This window comes from Castor canadensis, chromosome 16, assembly GCF_047511655.1.
Source record: "Castor canadensis chromosome 16, mCasCan1.hap1v2, whole genome shotgun sequence".
Lineage (NCBI taxonomy): Eukaryota > Metazoa > Chordata > Mammalia > Rodentia > Castoridae > Castor > Castor canadensis.
Window position 1 is genome coordinate 43615723 of NC_133401.1, and position 13402 is coordinate 43629124.

A 13402-nucleotide genomic window follows, 5' to 3' on the forward strand; every position below is an offset into this window, starting at 1 on the left:
CATGCAAAATGCATTTAGTTCATCTCCAGGAGTACTCAAACAATTCCAACCTTATCCAAAAGTCCAACTTCAAAGTCTTCACTGAGACTCAAGGCAGTCTCTTAGCTGTGAGACTTTGTAAAATCAAAAAGAAAGTTACATACTTCCAACATACAATGGCACAGAGTAAAAATTCCTATCCCAAAAGGAAGGAATAGGAGACTAGCAAAGAAGGATTGTACCAAAACAAGACTGAAACCTAGCAGGGCAAATATTAAATCCTGAAACTCCATTTCAGCACCCGGGGCACACTGTGGTGTCATGATGTGAGCACCAAAGGGCTTAGGCAGCCTGCCACTGTGCCCTTGCTATTTTCAGCTGGTGTGGCCTCTCTCCTGAGCTGGCTCCACCTACTGCCTGTGGTTTTCCTCAGTTCCATGTTCCTTGCATCTCTAACTTCCTGAGGTCCCCCAATAAAGCTTGGGATTCACCCTAACAGCTTCATGCATCACTCTCACGAGGGCTGTCTGCGGGAGCTCCAACCCTGCCATACACTGCCTGGCCTCCCATACTTTCCTTTGAAATCTGGGTGGAAGCCTCTATGACCCTGTCATCTTGCATTCCACATGCCTGCAAACCCAGCACCATGTAGATGACAAGGTCTGTTGCCAGCTCAAGCAGTAATCAGACCAAGTTGGATCATGGCTGCAGCAGCCTCTGAGTGTCTAAGCATTTGAGCATGATAAAGAGCGTCCTGGGGAAACACTTTTTCTGGGGATGCCCTTTGCCAGCAGTGGGCCCCAAAGGTACTCTGTGCTCAAGAGCAGTCTTTCAGTGAGTTTACTTTGAACCATGATCCTCCTGATGTCTTGCTTCCTGAGTAGCTAGGATTACAGGTATGCCTCACCAGCTCCTGGCACAGGAAAATAGTTCACAAGACCCTATCTCAAAAAAACCCTTCACTAAAAGGGGTGGTGGAGTGGCTCAAGGTATGAGCCCTGAGTTCAAACCCTAGTACTACAAAAAATAAAAATTCAAATGAGTTTACTTTTTCATAGCCTTGAACATGTGATGGGTGTTGTTTGGCCAATTCCTGCGATGCCCTCAAGGCATCTTTTCTATTGGTCCTGATACAAACTATTTAGCTTCCTTTAAATGGTGTTAATCTCTTCAGAAATCATGCCTTCCTTAGTTCAACTTTACATGGGTTTTTCTGACCAAGTTGCAAGTTTTTCAAGTCATTTTTTGTTTTGTTTTGGTTTTTGCTCATGGTTCTCACTGTAAACCTACTCCAATGCAGCCAGCACTATCCATGCAACAGCCTGAATAATGGACTGCCTCAAAATTTCCTCCACCAGATTAATTAGTCCATCATCTTTAATTCAGCCTCCCTCAAAGTCTTAGGGCATGGACAAAATGTAGACAAATTCTGTCCAAATGCAACGTAAGTGGCCCTAGTCCAATTTCCAATGTAGTTCTTGTTCCCATCTGAACCATCACGAGCCTGGTCTCCACTGTCTGCATTCTTATTGGTGTGCTAGTCTTCTGAGCTACCATCAGAATTGCCTATGAAGCTCTGCTTAGAGTATTCTAGAGCTTCTCTAGCCCACGTGTCCAAACATTTCCAAATTTCTGTTAAGAACCACATGGTCAGGGTTAGTCACAGCAATGGCCCCACTTCTCTGGTACCAATTTTGTTGTGGCTGTGACCAAACATCTGACAGAAACAACTCATGATTTCAGATGGTTTGGTCCATGGTTGTTTGGCCACAGGAAGGTGTGGTGGAAGAAGTTCTCACTTCATCACAGACCGGAAGCAGAGAGAGGAAGTAACTGAGGACCAGGTGTAACCTTCAAAGGCATGACCTGTGGACCTATTTCCTCCAGGTAGCCTCACCTCTTAAAGGCTCTAACACCTCCCAAAATAGAGCCACTCTTTGAGGACCAAGCATTTAACACATGAAGTTGTGAGGGATGTTCCATATTCAAAAAAGAAAGAAAGTCTTGTATTAGTGTAAGGAACTACTTACTGGCCAGTTTTTCAGACAGCAGCAAGCAGGCTTTGCTAAGGGTAGCAGCTTCAGGCCTACTTGGGTAACTTTTCTGGACAGCCTACCCCCCCCACACACACACTTCAAATTTATTTTTACTCAGAATACCATGAGCCATTTCAATACGTATATTTCAAAAATCTGTAATTATTTATTTGATTATTGCTTTGGTTCCAGAAACGTCCTTAAGAAGTTTCTATAATTTTTGGATACAGTAAGATAGAGAATAAGGAGCCCATCATCTTTTCCTTCCTCTTCAAAGCCATCATTTTTCTTTCACCCTGCTTTCTCCGTGAGTCTCAAGCTTGGAAGCAGTATTGATTAACTTTTTGATAGTGTCAACTTGGCTTCTTGTTGACCTACTGAGGTTTATTTTTTTATACTATTGCATTAAAAATATTTTTTTAATTGCAAACCTGAGAACATTTTCAGAAGTTCAATGATTTTGATGAAATAAAAGAGGAAATTAAAAAGTTCCTGGAAGTCAGTGAAAATGAAAACATAACCTACCGGAATCTATGGGACACAGCTAAGGCAGTCCTGAGAGGAAAGTTTATAGCCATGAGTGCATATATTAAAAAGACTGAAAGATCCCAAATCAATGACCTAATGATACATCTCAAACTCCTAGAAAAACAAGAACAAGCAAATCCCAAAACAAATAGAAAGAGAGAAATAATAAAAATAAGAGCTGAAATCAACGAAATAGAAACCAAAAAAACCATACAAAGAATTAATGAAACAAAAAGTTGGTTCTTTGAAAAAATAAACAAGATCGATAGAACCCTGGCAAACCAGACTAAAATGAGGAGAGAAAAAACCCAAATTAGTAGAATCAGGAATGCAAAAGGAGAGATAACAACAAACACCATGGAAGTCCAGGAAATCATCAGAGACTACTTCGAGAACCTATATTGAAATAAATTTGAAAATCTTAAAGAAATGGACAGATTTCTAGATACATATGATCATCCAAAACTGAACCAAGAGGAAATTAATCACCTGAATAGATCTATAACACAAAATGAAATTGAAGCAGCAATCAAGAGTCTCCCCAAAAAGAAAAGTCCAGGACCTGATGGATTCTCTGCTGAATTCTATCAGACCTTTAAGGAAGAACTGACACCAACCCTCCTTAAACTGTTCCACGAAATAGAAAGGGAAGGAAAACTGCCTAACACATTTTATGAAGCCAGTATTACACTTATCCCCAAACCAGGCAAAGACACCTCCAAAAAGGAGAACTATAGGCCAATCTCCTTAATGAACATTGACGCAAAAATCCTCAACAAAATAATGGCAAACCGAATTCAACAACACATCAAAAAGATTATTCACCACGACCAAGTAGGTTTCATCCCAGGGATGCAGGGGTGGTTCAACATACGCAAATCAATAAACGTAATAAACCACATTAACAGAAGCAAAGACAAAAACCACTTGATCATCTCAACAGATGCAGAAAAAGCCTTTGATAAGATCCAACACCATTTCATGATAAAAGCTCTAAGAAAACTAAGAATAGAAGGAAAGTACCTCAACATTATAAAGGCTGTATATGACAAACCTACAGCCAGCATTATACTTAATGGAGAAAAACTGAAATCATTCCCTCTAAAATCAGGAACTGGACAAGGATGTCCACTATCTCCACTCCTATTCAACATAGTACTGGAATTCCTAGCCAGAGCAATTAGGCAAGAAGAAGGAATAAAAGGAATACAAATAGGTAAAGAAACTGTCAAAATATCCCTATTTGCAGATGACATGATCCTATACCTTAAAGACCCAAAAAACTCTACTCAGAAGCTTCTAGACATCATCAATAGCTATAGCAAGGTAGCAGGATATAAAATCAACATAGAAAAATCATTAGCATTTCTATACACTAACAATGAGCAAACTGAAAAAGAATGTATGAAAACAATTCCATTTACAATAGCCTCAAAAAAAATCAAATACCTAGGTGTAAACCTAACAAAAGATGTGAATGACCTCTACAAGGAAAACTATACACTTCTGAAGAAAGAGATTGAGGAAGACTATAGAAAGTGGAGAGATCTCCCATGCTCATGGATTGGTAGAATCAACATAGTAAAAATGTCTATACTCCCAAAAGTAATCTACATGTTTAATGCAATTCCCATGAAAATTCCAATGACATTCATTAAAGAGATTGAAAAATCTACTGTTAAATTTATATGGAAACACAAGAGGCCACGAATAGCCAAGGCAATACTCAGTCAAAAGAACAATGCTGGAGGTATCACAATACCTGACTTCAAACTATATTACAAAGCAATAACAATAAAAACAGCATGGTACTGGCACAAAAACAGACATGAAGACCAGTGGAACAGAATAGAGGACCCAGATATGAAGCCACACAACTATAACCAACTTGTCTTTGACAAAGGAGCTAAAAATATACGATGGAGAAATAGCAGCCTCTTCAACAAAAACTGCTGGGAAAACTGGTTAGCAGTCTGCAAAAAACTGAAACTAGATCCATGTATATCACCCTATACCAATATTAACTCAAAATGGATCGAGGATCTTAAATTCAGACCCCAAACTCTAAAGTTGATACAGGAAAGAGTAGGAAATACTCTGGAGTTAGTAGGTATAGGTAAGAACTTTCTCAACGAAACCCCAGCAGCACAGCAACTAAGAGATAGCATAAAAGAGATCTCATAAAGCTAAAAAGCTTCTGTTAATCAAAAGAAATGGTCTTTAAACTGAAGAGAACACCCACAGAGTGGGAGAAAATATTTGCCAGCTACGCATCAGACCAAGGACTAATAACCAGAATATATAGGGAACTTAAAAAACAATTCTCCCAAAACTAATGAACCAATAAAGAAATGGGCACGTGAACTAAACAGAACTTTCTCAAAAGAAGAAATTCAAATGGCCAAAAAACACATGAAAAAATGCTCACCATCTCTAGCAATAAAGGAAATGCAAATTAAAACCACACTAAGATTCTACCTCACCCCTGTTAGAATAGCCATCATCAGCAACACCACGAACAACAGGTGTTGGCGAGGATGCGGGGAAAAAAGGAACCCTCTTACACTGTTGGTGGGAATGTAAACTAGTACAACCACTCTGGAAAAAAATTTGGAGGCTACTTAAAAAGCTAGACATTGACCTACCATTTGATCCAGCAATACCACTCTTGGGGATATACCCAAAAGACTGTGACACAGGTTACTCCAGAGGCATCTGCACACCCATGTTTATTGCGGCACTATTCACAATGGCCAAGTTTTGGAAACAGCCAAGATGCCCCACCACTGACGAATGGATTAAGAAAGTGTGGTATCTATACACAATGGAATTTTATGCAGCCATGAAGAAGAACGAAATGTTATCATTCGCTGGTAAATGGATGGAATTGGAGAACATCATTCTGAGTGAGGTTAGCCTGGCCCAAAAGACCAAAAATCGTATGTTCTCCCTCATATGTGGACATTAGATCAAGGGCAAACACAGCAATGGGATTGGACTTTGATCACATGATAAAAGCGAGAGCACACAAGGGAGGGGTGAGGATAGGTAAGACACCTAAAAAATTAGCTAGCATTTGTTGCCCTTAACGCAGAGAAACTAAAGCAGATACCTTAAAAGCAACTGAGGCCGATAGGAGAAGGGGACCAGGAACTAGAGAAAAGGTTAGATCAAAAAGAATTAACCTAGAAGGTAACACACACGCATAGGAAATCAATGTGAGTCAACTCCCTGTATAGCTATCCTTATCTCAACCAGCAAAAACCCTTGTTCCTTCCTATTATTGCTTATACTCTCTCTACAACAAAATTAGAGATAAGGGCAAAATAGTTTCTGCTGGGTATTGAGGGGGTGGGGGAAGAGGGAGGGGGCAGAGTGGGTGGTAAGGGAGGGGGTGGGGGCAGGGGGGAGAAATGACCCAAGCCTTGTATGTACATATGAATAATAAAATAATTTTTAAAAAAGAAGTTCAATGATTATTTTCTTCTTCGTATACTCTCTAGCACCACTCATCCACAAATACTGGGAAATCTACCTGGATCCATTAATTTCCAGTAGGGACTTAGGCTTGTTGCTGCCTCTGGTACCTTGAGTGACTGTCAAAAACCCTGTTAAATAAATGGCTTATAACCCTGTTCCTGTTATCAGCAGGTTTTCACTTACTGAACATCTGTTGAAATGAAATTCATCTTCTCCTATCTCAACTTACAACTGTCTGGCACACTAAAGAAATGGAGAACCCAGAAAGAATGGCACCTCAGCAGGCCTGCCTCCAGGTTCTTCCATCTATAAGTTGTAGCTATAGGGTGTGCCTGTGGGACTTCTTTTGACTGCTGTGGAGCCCCAATTCACACACACACACACACACACACACACAGAGGCCATGGGGATGGGGGGCTTCGTGGAGTCAGAGCATAACATGGGATAGCTTCCAAAGGTTTGGCTGGATCAACCCTGTGTTCCTGGGCTTAGGGGCAGGTTTCCTGGCACAATGCATGTGTGAGTTTGACATTTACAACCCAATTTCTTTCCTGGCATTAAGTGGAATGTTGATTCTAATTTACAAAACTAGCTTTTGACTTTCTTCAACATTGTCTTAGGTATTTTTATGAGATACTGGTAGCAGCTCAGTCAGAGGCTATTAATCAATCATCATTTAAAAAACTAAAGTTCTAAGAAACCTTCTAATTAAGGAACAATGAGGAATACAAAGAAAAGAAAGTTGTACGCACTCAAGGGAGTTGAGAGTCTAACAGTATCAGACAGTTGCTTTATCATGGGAGCCAGGAGTGAGGTGGGTTGTGACTCAGAAACTTTAGCATCCATTCCCGACTCCAATATGGACTTGACCTTGGACAAGGCAGGGCTCCCCTCTGGAGCTCTCTTGCTTTGTTTACAAATGAGAGGATTGGTTTAGAAAGTTTCCAATATGCCTCTGCTCCAACATTCATCATCGTTTTCAAATGCTGTGATTCAGTGGGAATACTGCAGAAAAAAGGAATCGGCTGACCTTGGGTTGACTGTACAGCTCTTTCAGCCAATGGCACAGAAAGAACACATACCTCCCAGGGCCCAGCCTCAGTGCAGGGCTGCTCTCTCTTATGCCCAACCCCACCTCCTCCAGTTCATCTCTTTATCTGTTAGCTTTCCTTAGAACAAGATGGCCCATGTGTTGTCTGAATTTCCAGTTTACAAAGGTCTCATCTTGTCAGATCATCTTGCCTGTGTGTATACATGCATCTGATGTAACAGAAAATGGATTTCAGACTTCTTCTTAAAAGAAACCCATTCTCCATTTTATGACTGATTCATGGTTGAGCCATAAGGAGTTGGACATTGTCTCATTCTGGTTATGAGACAAGATCCTTCTGTCAGGCCAAGTTTAGAAAAGGGCTCCAAGGCACAAGTGAGTAACTTCTGATGCATCAGGGTGTACAGGACTCCTCTGGTTCCAAAGACCTGGGGATCTGGCCTGGAGCCTCTTGTGCTGTCCAGGTAGATTTTTTTTTCTTGTATTCAGAATTCTAAACCTACTGTCTGACAGACAGAGATGAGTCAGAACCCTCGGTAGAAAGCAGGGTGGCACCCTGATGTCTGACAGGGCTGAACAGTGTGAATCCCCTGGGGCAATGGGATAAAGACTTGAGACTTCAAAGGGCTTCTGAGCTCCATCCTTCCCAGAATATAACTTGCTGGTTCTCCTCTGAGCACTCCACAAACAGGAGGCCCAATACCCTCTACTCTATCTCTGGACATCTCCTTGCCTCCAACCAGGATAGGAGGGGCAGTTAGCTAATTGAGCAGATTAAAAGACACCACCAAAACCAGATATTCAGGTTAATTCCAAATCCACTCATGGGTGTAAATAATCTAATTGCCTATGGACACGTAAACAGAGTAGACAATCACAATCACAAGTACCTGGCATTCCAGCACTCCCTCATTTCCAGACAAATCGCTCATGCTTGTCCCTGTCACATATTTCTATACTTTAGAGAAAGACAAGAGCGGGGAGAACTGCTTCATATCAGTGAGATGTTGCAAGAGGGACAATTGTACACATCTCAAAGGATCTTTCTTTGTGGCTTTTCATGACTTCCCTGCCTGAATCCCTTATGTCCACCACACGATCTTGCACACGCTCTTCTTTGTTTCCTGCCCTACTGTACAGGCAGATTGGAGGTTTCCCTCATTGTCTTGTATTTGCCTGTGTGTCTGTCTTTGCCTCAGTCTGAACTCCTGGAGGTGAAGAAGCCTGTTTGGTTATCACCTCCTACAGAACCTGTGCAGAGCAAAATGCTCAGCAATGATCTTGTAAATAAGTGAGCTAAACTTTGCCAAAGACCTGAGAGGATGATATGCCTGAGTAGACAAACCATATTTGTCAACATAAACAGCCTGTGTGTATTCCGTTTATCTAATTGGTAAATATTGGGTGTCTACTATGTGCCAGGCATTCTGTATACTGGGGACGTAAAGATAAACAAAATGAAAGAGTTTACATATAGTGGGAAGACATTTGTCATAAACAAATGACAAATCAAATTGTAGCAGTTGTTGAGACCATTAAAATAGAATGTTATAGAGTGTTTGGGGTCAGAGAAGAGCTCTCTTTCTCTTTTAAAGTGAGATCTAAATGACCAAAAAGAAGTCAACAGAGGAAAGAACATTCCAGATGGAGGAGAAGGCTAACGCAAGGGCCCTGAGATAGAACTAAAGTTGGCATGCTAAAGAAACAGGAAGAAGTCTAGAGTGACTGAAGAGCAAAGAGAGGGGGTGAGGAATAGATGCTGTGAGGTGGGGGCAGATCCCATAGATTACTCTAAATGCATTGGGAAACCAGTAAGGTGCTTTGAGCTGGGCCAAAAGGGGAGATAAATCTGTTTATGTGGTTATGGGGCATTTTGAGAAGACCTCTCAGTAAAACTAGTGTCCCATCCTTCATGTGTGAAGAGACCCTGCATATCCATTTGTGTGCCATTTTTCAGGGAAGGAGATGACTTTTGCTGTACCTCCTTATGCAGCCACCTGGCTTGCTGAGCCCCTTTGGTGCATGTTTGGACCTGTAGAAGAGATGAATGTCATTGGTCATGAAGTAGGGAGGAACAGAATATCTCCTTTGAGGAAAGAAGTCACAAATTTGGTCTTGACTCCACTGGACAACTCCACATTGGCCAGGCTCTTTTAGTTAGGAGTGACTAGCTAAAGTCAGAAAGAGAATTTGTTGGCTTCCCAAACTGATCATTAAAGGAATAGGACAGGCCTCAAGGACTCTGTGTGAACAGGACTATCTGTGTTGTTTGATCTACCCTCCCCTGATTCTTTTTATACTGTAGGCTTTATTCTCTCTTATTCTAGGAGGGCTTCCTCCCAAGTGTCCCTAGACTCACAAAGTAGAGTCTCTGGCTTGGACCCCAGGCTTTAAAAGTCCCTATACCCTGGAATAAATTCCTTGAGATTTTCTAAGTACCCTCCAATGCCTGGCAGTAGACAGACCCATCAGTGCCACTGGGGAAGGGTACCCCAAACCAAGGATTCATATACATCTTGGTCCTCACTCTTTCCCTGGGGGGCATCTCTGGCACTCTTTCATGGGGTCAACCCAATGTTTTGAGGATTTTCAGGGCTCACGTCCATTGAATTATCCTGGATAATCAGGTGCCAGTTCCAGGAAGATGACCTGGTGAATAGATCCCTCTCTCAGGGCAGTGAGGTAGTTCTTTCATGGATCTCATGAAATCAGGCCATCAGAATGGTGCTGACTTGCTGATTTAGGATGTTCTGACTCCCATCTGATACAGGATGGGCTCTGGGCTACACTAACTCTTGGGCTACAGCTGCATTTGAAGCCCAAAGTGTCATTCTCCTCTATTTATGCTCTGAATATGGTGCACACTGTATGCTCTATATGTTAGACTCTGTGCCTTAGGCTGTGCCTGTCTCCTCCAAGGGTTCCAGATTATTGTTTCATAAAGCCAACTGGCCAGTACAATTGCTGTCCTGACTCGCTTATGATTGATGTGCTGGCTTTGTGCTCTCCCGGGTGGGCTGTAATCCATTCCAGATGAGCAACAGACATTCTTTGTGCAGATCTAGATCGTGGTCTTGCTGTGTCCTCTGCTCATCTCTCTCACATGGGCAGGGCCCAAACCATTAGTATCATTTTTCCTTTTTCTTTTCTGCAGCACTGGAGATTGAATCCAGGATCCTGTACACACTAAACAAGCACTCTATTACTGGCCTGCATTCCCAGCCCCACTTGGCATCTTTTTAACCCCACATTTTCATTCAGCTCTCCTCTATCCATGATTGAATATATAATCCTTACCAAGTGGTCCATTTTCAAGGAGGTGTTGTGTGAAGAAACACAGTTCATCCACCCAAATTAATTCCAAAATAACTCAAATATTTTATTTTGCTCCTTGAAAATTATGAAAGGGATCTACATACATGTTCTGTAGCAATTCTATACGTCTACCTATAGTTTACAGCTGCTCCAGTATGACTGTCTTCAAAATTTTTACACCTGTCAAAACTCTCCCTAAACCTACAGCCCATGTGGCTTTTCATCTTCATTTCTGCTCCTCCCTCTCCGTACTTATTCTCTGTATTTGTGCTGCATAATATGGTAGCCATTAGAAAGGAATGGCTATAAAGCACTTGCAATTTGACTTTTCTGATTTGAGTTGATCTGGAGACTTGGTATTTAAAAAAAAGAAATGATGTAGAAAAAGAAAAATAGTAACAAAAAAAAAAAGAAATGTAGACTATCTGACTAATAACTTCCCTTGATTAGTTGTTGAAATGGTAAGTTTTAAATATATTGGATTTAATTGCATATATATTTAGGACTAAATTTCAATTGTTCCTTTTTCATTTTTATTATATGGCTATTAGAACATTTATTACTGGGCTGGGGTGTAGCTCAGTAGTAGAATGCTTGCCTAGCATCTGTGAGGACCTGGGTTCTGTCCCCAGACCACAAAAACAAAACAACAGAAGAGAATTTTAAATCGCGTATCGTTCATATGTATATTTCTAGGGATAGTGCTGGGTCAGATCAATAAAGATTCCCTAGAAGTTTTCTCTTTTTCCTCCTTCACCTGTTATTCTTTCTTCTTTGCCTGATATCTTAATTCAAAAACACAGAAGCTCCAATTAGTGGTCTGGGAGAAATGAAACTCCTCAGATAGGGATGTCCAAGTGCAAATCTAAACACAAGGGCATTAATCATTTGAGTCTGATCACACATAGATTAAATGGCATTTGGTTTAGAATAGACAATTAGGGCTAGGATTGGCTCAAGTGGTTGAGTGCCTGCCTAGCAAGTGTGAGGCCCTGAGTTCAAACCCCAGTACTGGGAGACTGGCTGGAAAATATTTGGGGGAAGGGGGAGGTGGCCCAAATAATGTATGCACATGTAGGTAAATGTAAAAATGACACAATAAAAATTTAGAGAATAGACAATTTTGGAAATTACTGACTTCACTCGTTTGAAATCACTGTCATAAAATGTTACCACACAGAAGACAAGGTTGAGTAAAGACAGTAAATCTTTTTTTCCCACTGAAACTCTTACAAGTCCACATTTTACTCTAGAGTTTAAATCATTAATGAGGACTCTACCACAATCCCATACTTCTTAGTTGACACAACTCATATAAGACAATCAGCTCCTTTTATTTGAAGTGAGCAAGCCATGTTTTCCTATTTTGATTCCTTCACTTGGATAGATGTCTATCTCCCAATCCATCATCACCAACAACTTAAGATTCTACCATTTTTTTTCTTCCCTCCAGGGAGACGGTTCTGAACCATGAAAGCCAGTCTGCCTAACTTACAATTCCTAGAAATATGTCTGGGTGTTAGAGAACATAGCCAAAATCACTCAATATAACCTTGTATTAAAAGAATACTATAGTTAAGAATACAATAAGAGGATTTATTGTAAGCTTTGAAATCTTTCTTATCTGATAATCTTTTCAGTCTGTTTTTGCAGAGATTGAAAAACAATGCACTTTGACAGCTAACAGGAAACTTATTCCAGTGTCTAAGTGTTCACATATGTGAAGAAATTGGAATGGACTGAATGCATGCATTTGACACAAATCATGGCTAATGAATGAATGAGGATCTTATACTGAGTAACTGTTCTCCCTAGGTTAATAAGGGAGCAATTTACTCTGGTTGGTTGTAGTCAGAGATTTAAAAGTTAACTGCTTGTTGTTATCAGCATGTGGTTTTGAAAATCAGAAACAAACTTGAAAAGTGGTTTCCTAGAGTCTCTTTGGAAATTGGATAGGGGGAAACTCACTCAGCTATGAGATCTTTTCTCTCTGTAACGCCATATGCTTTTCTTTGTACACATACACCATTTTCGGATTTAGTAGTTAATATTTGCTATGGTTTTAATATTTCAGACAATTGCTTGTTCATATTTCTTGAGGAAGAGGAAGTAGAGTGTTGTGTAATTAAACAGGATCTCAAGAATTAACGCTGATATTTGGTAAGTCATTTCCTCTTCTAACTGTCTAATTCATGCTTTTCTTGATAAATAGCAAAACTGCAGCTTCATCAGAAATTTTGAACACAAAATATAAATCTCTGAGTCCCCAATTAACTTTGAGATATCATTTTCTTAAAGATTTTCGAAACAAGGGGCAGTACAGAATTAAGATACTTCGCTACTGGTTTTTCTCTAGAGAGGAGAAGGTACAGGTGTGTACAAACAAGTTTCTTGGTGTTTGGCCCAGAAAACTTCACATTTTTCTCTTCTGGGCTGTAGCTCCTGCATAAGAGTAAGGCTTGAGATGAGTGGAAGGTGTGTAGTGTGTTGCAAGCATTTGTTGAGATACAGGCATTTAAGTAAAAGTTAGAGAAGGATCACAAGCCACCTGGCTCTGGACTGAGGCCAGTTACATATGGCATGAAGAACCCAGGGTAGGGATAACCTTCAGAGGGCTTCCCAACACACCCACCCTGCAGTGCTCACCCAGGTGTAACACACACGTCTGCGTGTTTGTAAAGATCTCCTAGGGACACTCCCAGCTCATTTCAAGCCTAACACTCAAGAGGGGCTTCTAAACATATAATATAAACTTGCCCTGCTCTAGCCTTGGGGCCCTGTAGGGTGCTGGCTGAACACCACATGCCTAAGTGAGACACAGAGAGATACTGACCCACTTCTGCCTCTGTTAAATATCTGTTCTCTTAACTTATATGTACAAGGGAAGCAACACTTTCTAACATATCTCTAGAGACATATGGTTTGGGGCTAAGAAGATAATAATGAAAAAAATTATCTGGCTGTTTAATAAATCTTGCAATTACACCTGCAACCCTGTCAATACAAATTCTCA

The 13402-nt window shown here is 40.7% G+C and overlaps 1 long non-coding RNA gene across 3 annotated transcripts in view; it reads left to right on the top strand.

Annotated features, from left to right (window-relative positions):
- LOC141418227 (uncharacterized) overlaps nucleotides 1-13402 on the top strand; it is a 59057-nt gene that overhangs the window by 28282 nt on the left and 17373 nt on the right. For all 3 annotated transcript variants that reach the window (XR_012442914.1, XR_012442915.1, XR_012442916.1), the window contains exon 2: nucleotides 12464-12549. This is a non-coding gene — a long non-coding RNA (uncharacterized lncRNA). The remainder of the gene's footprint in view (nucleotides 1-12463; nucleotides 12550-13402) is intronic.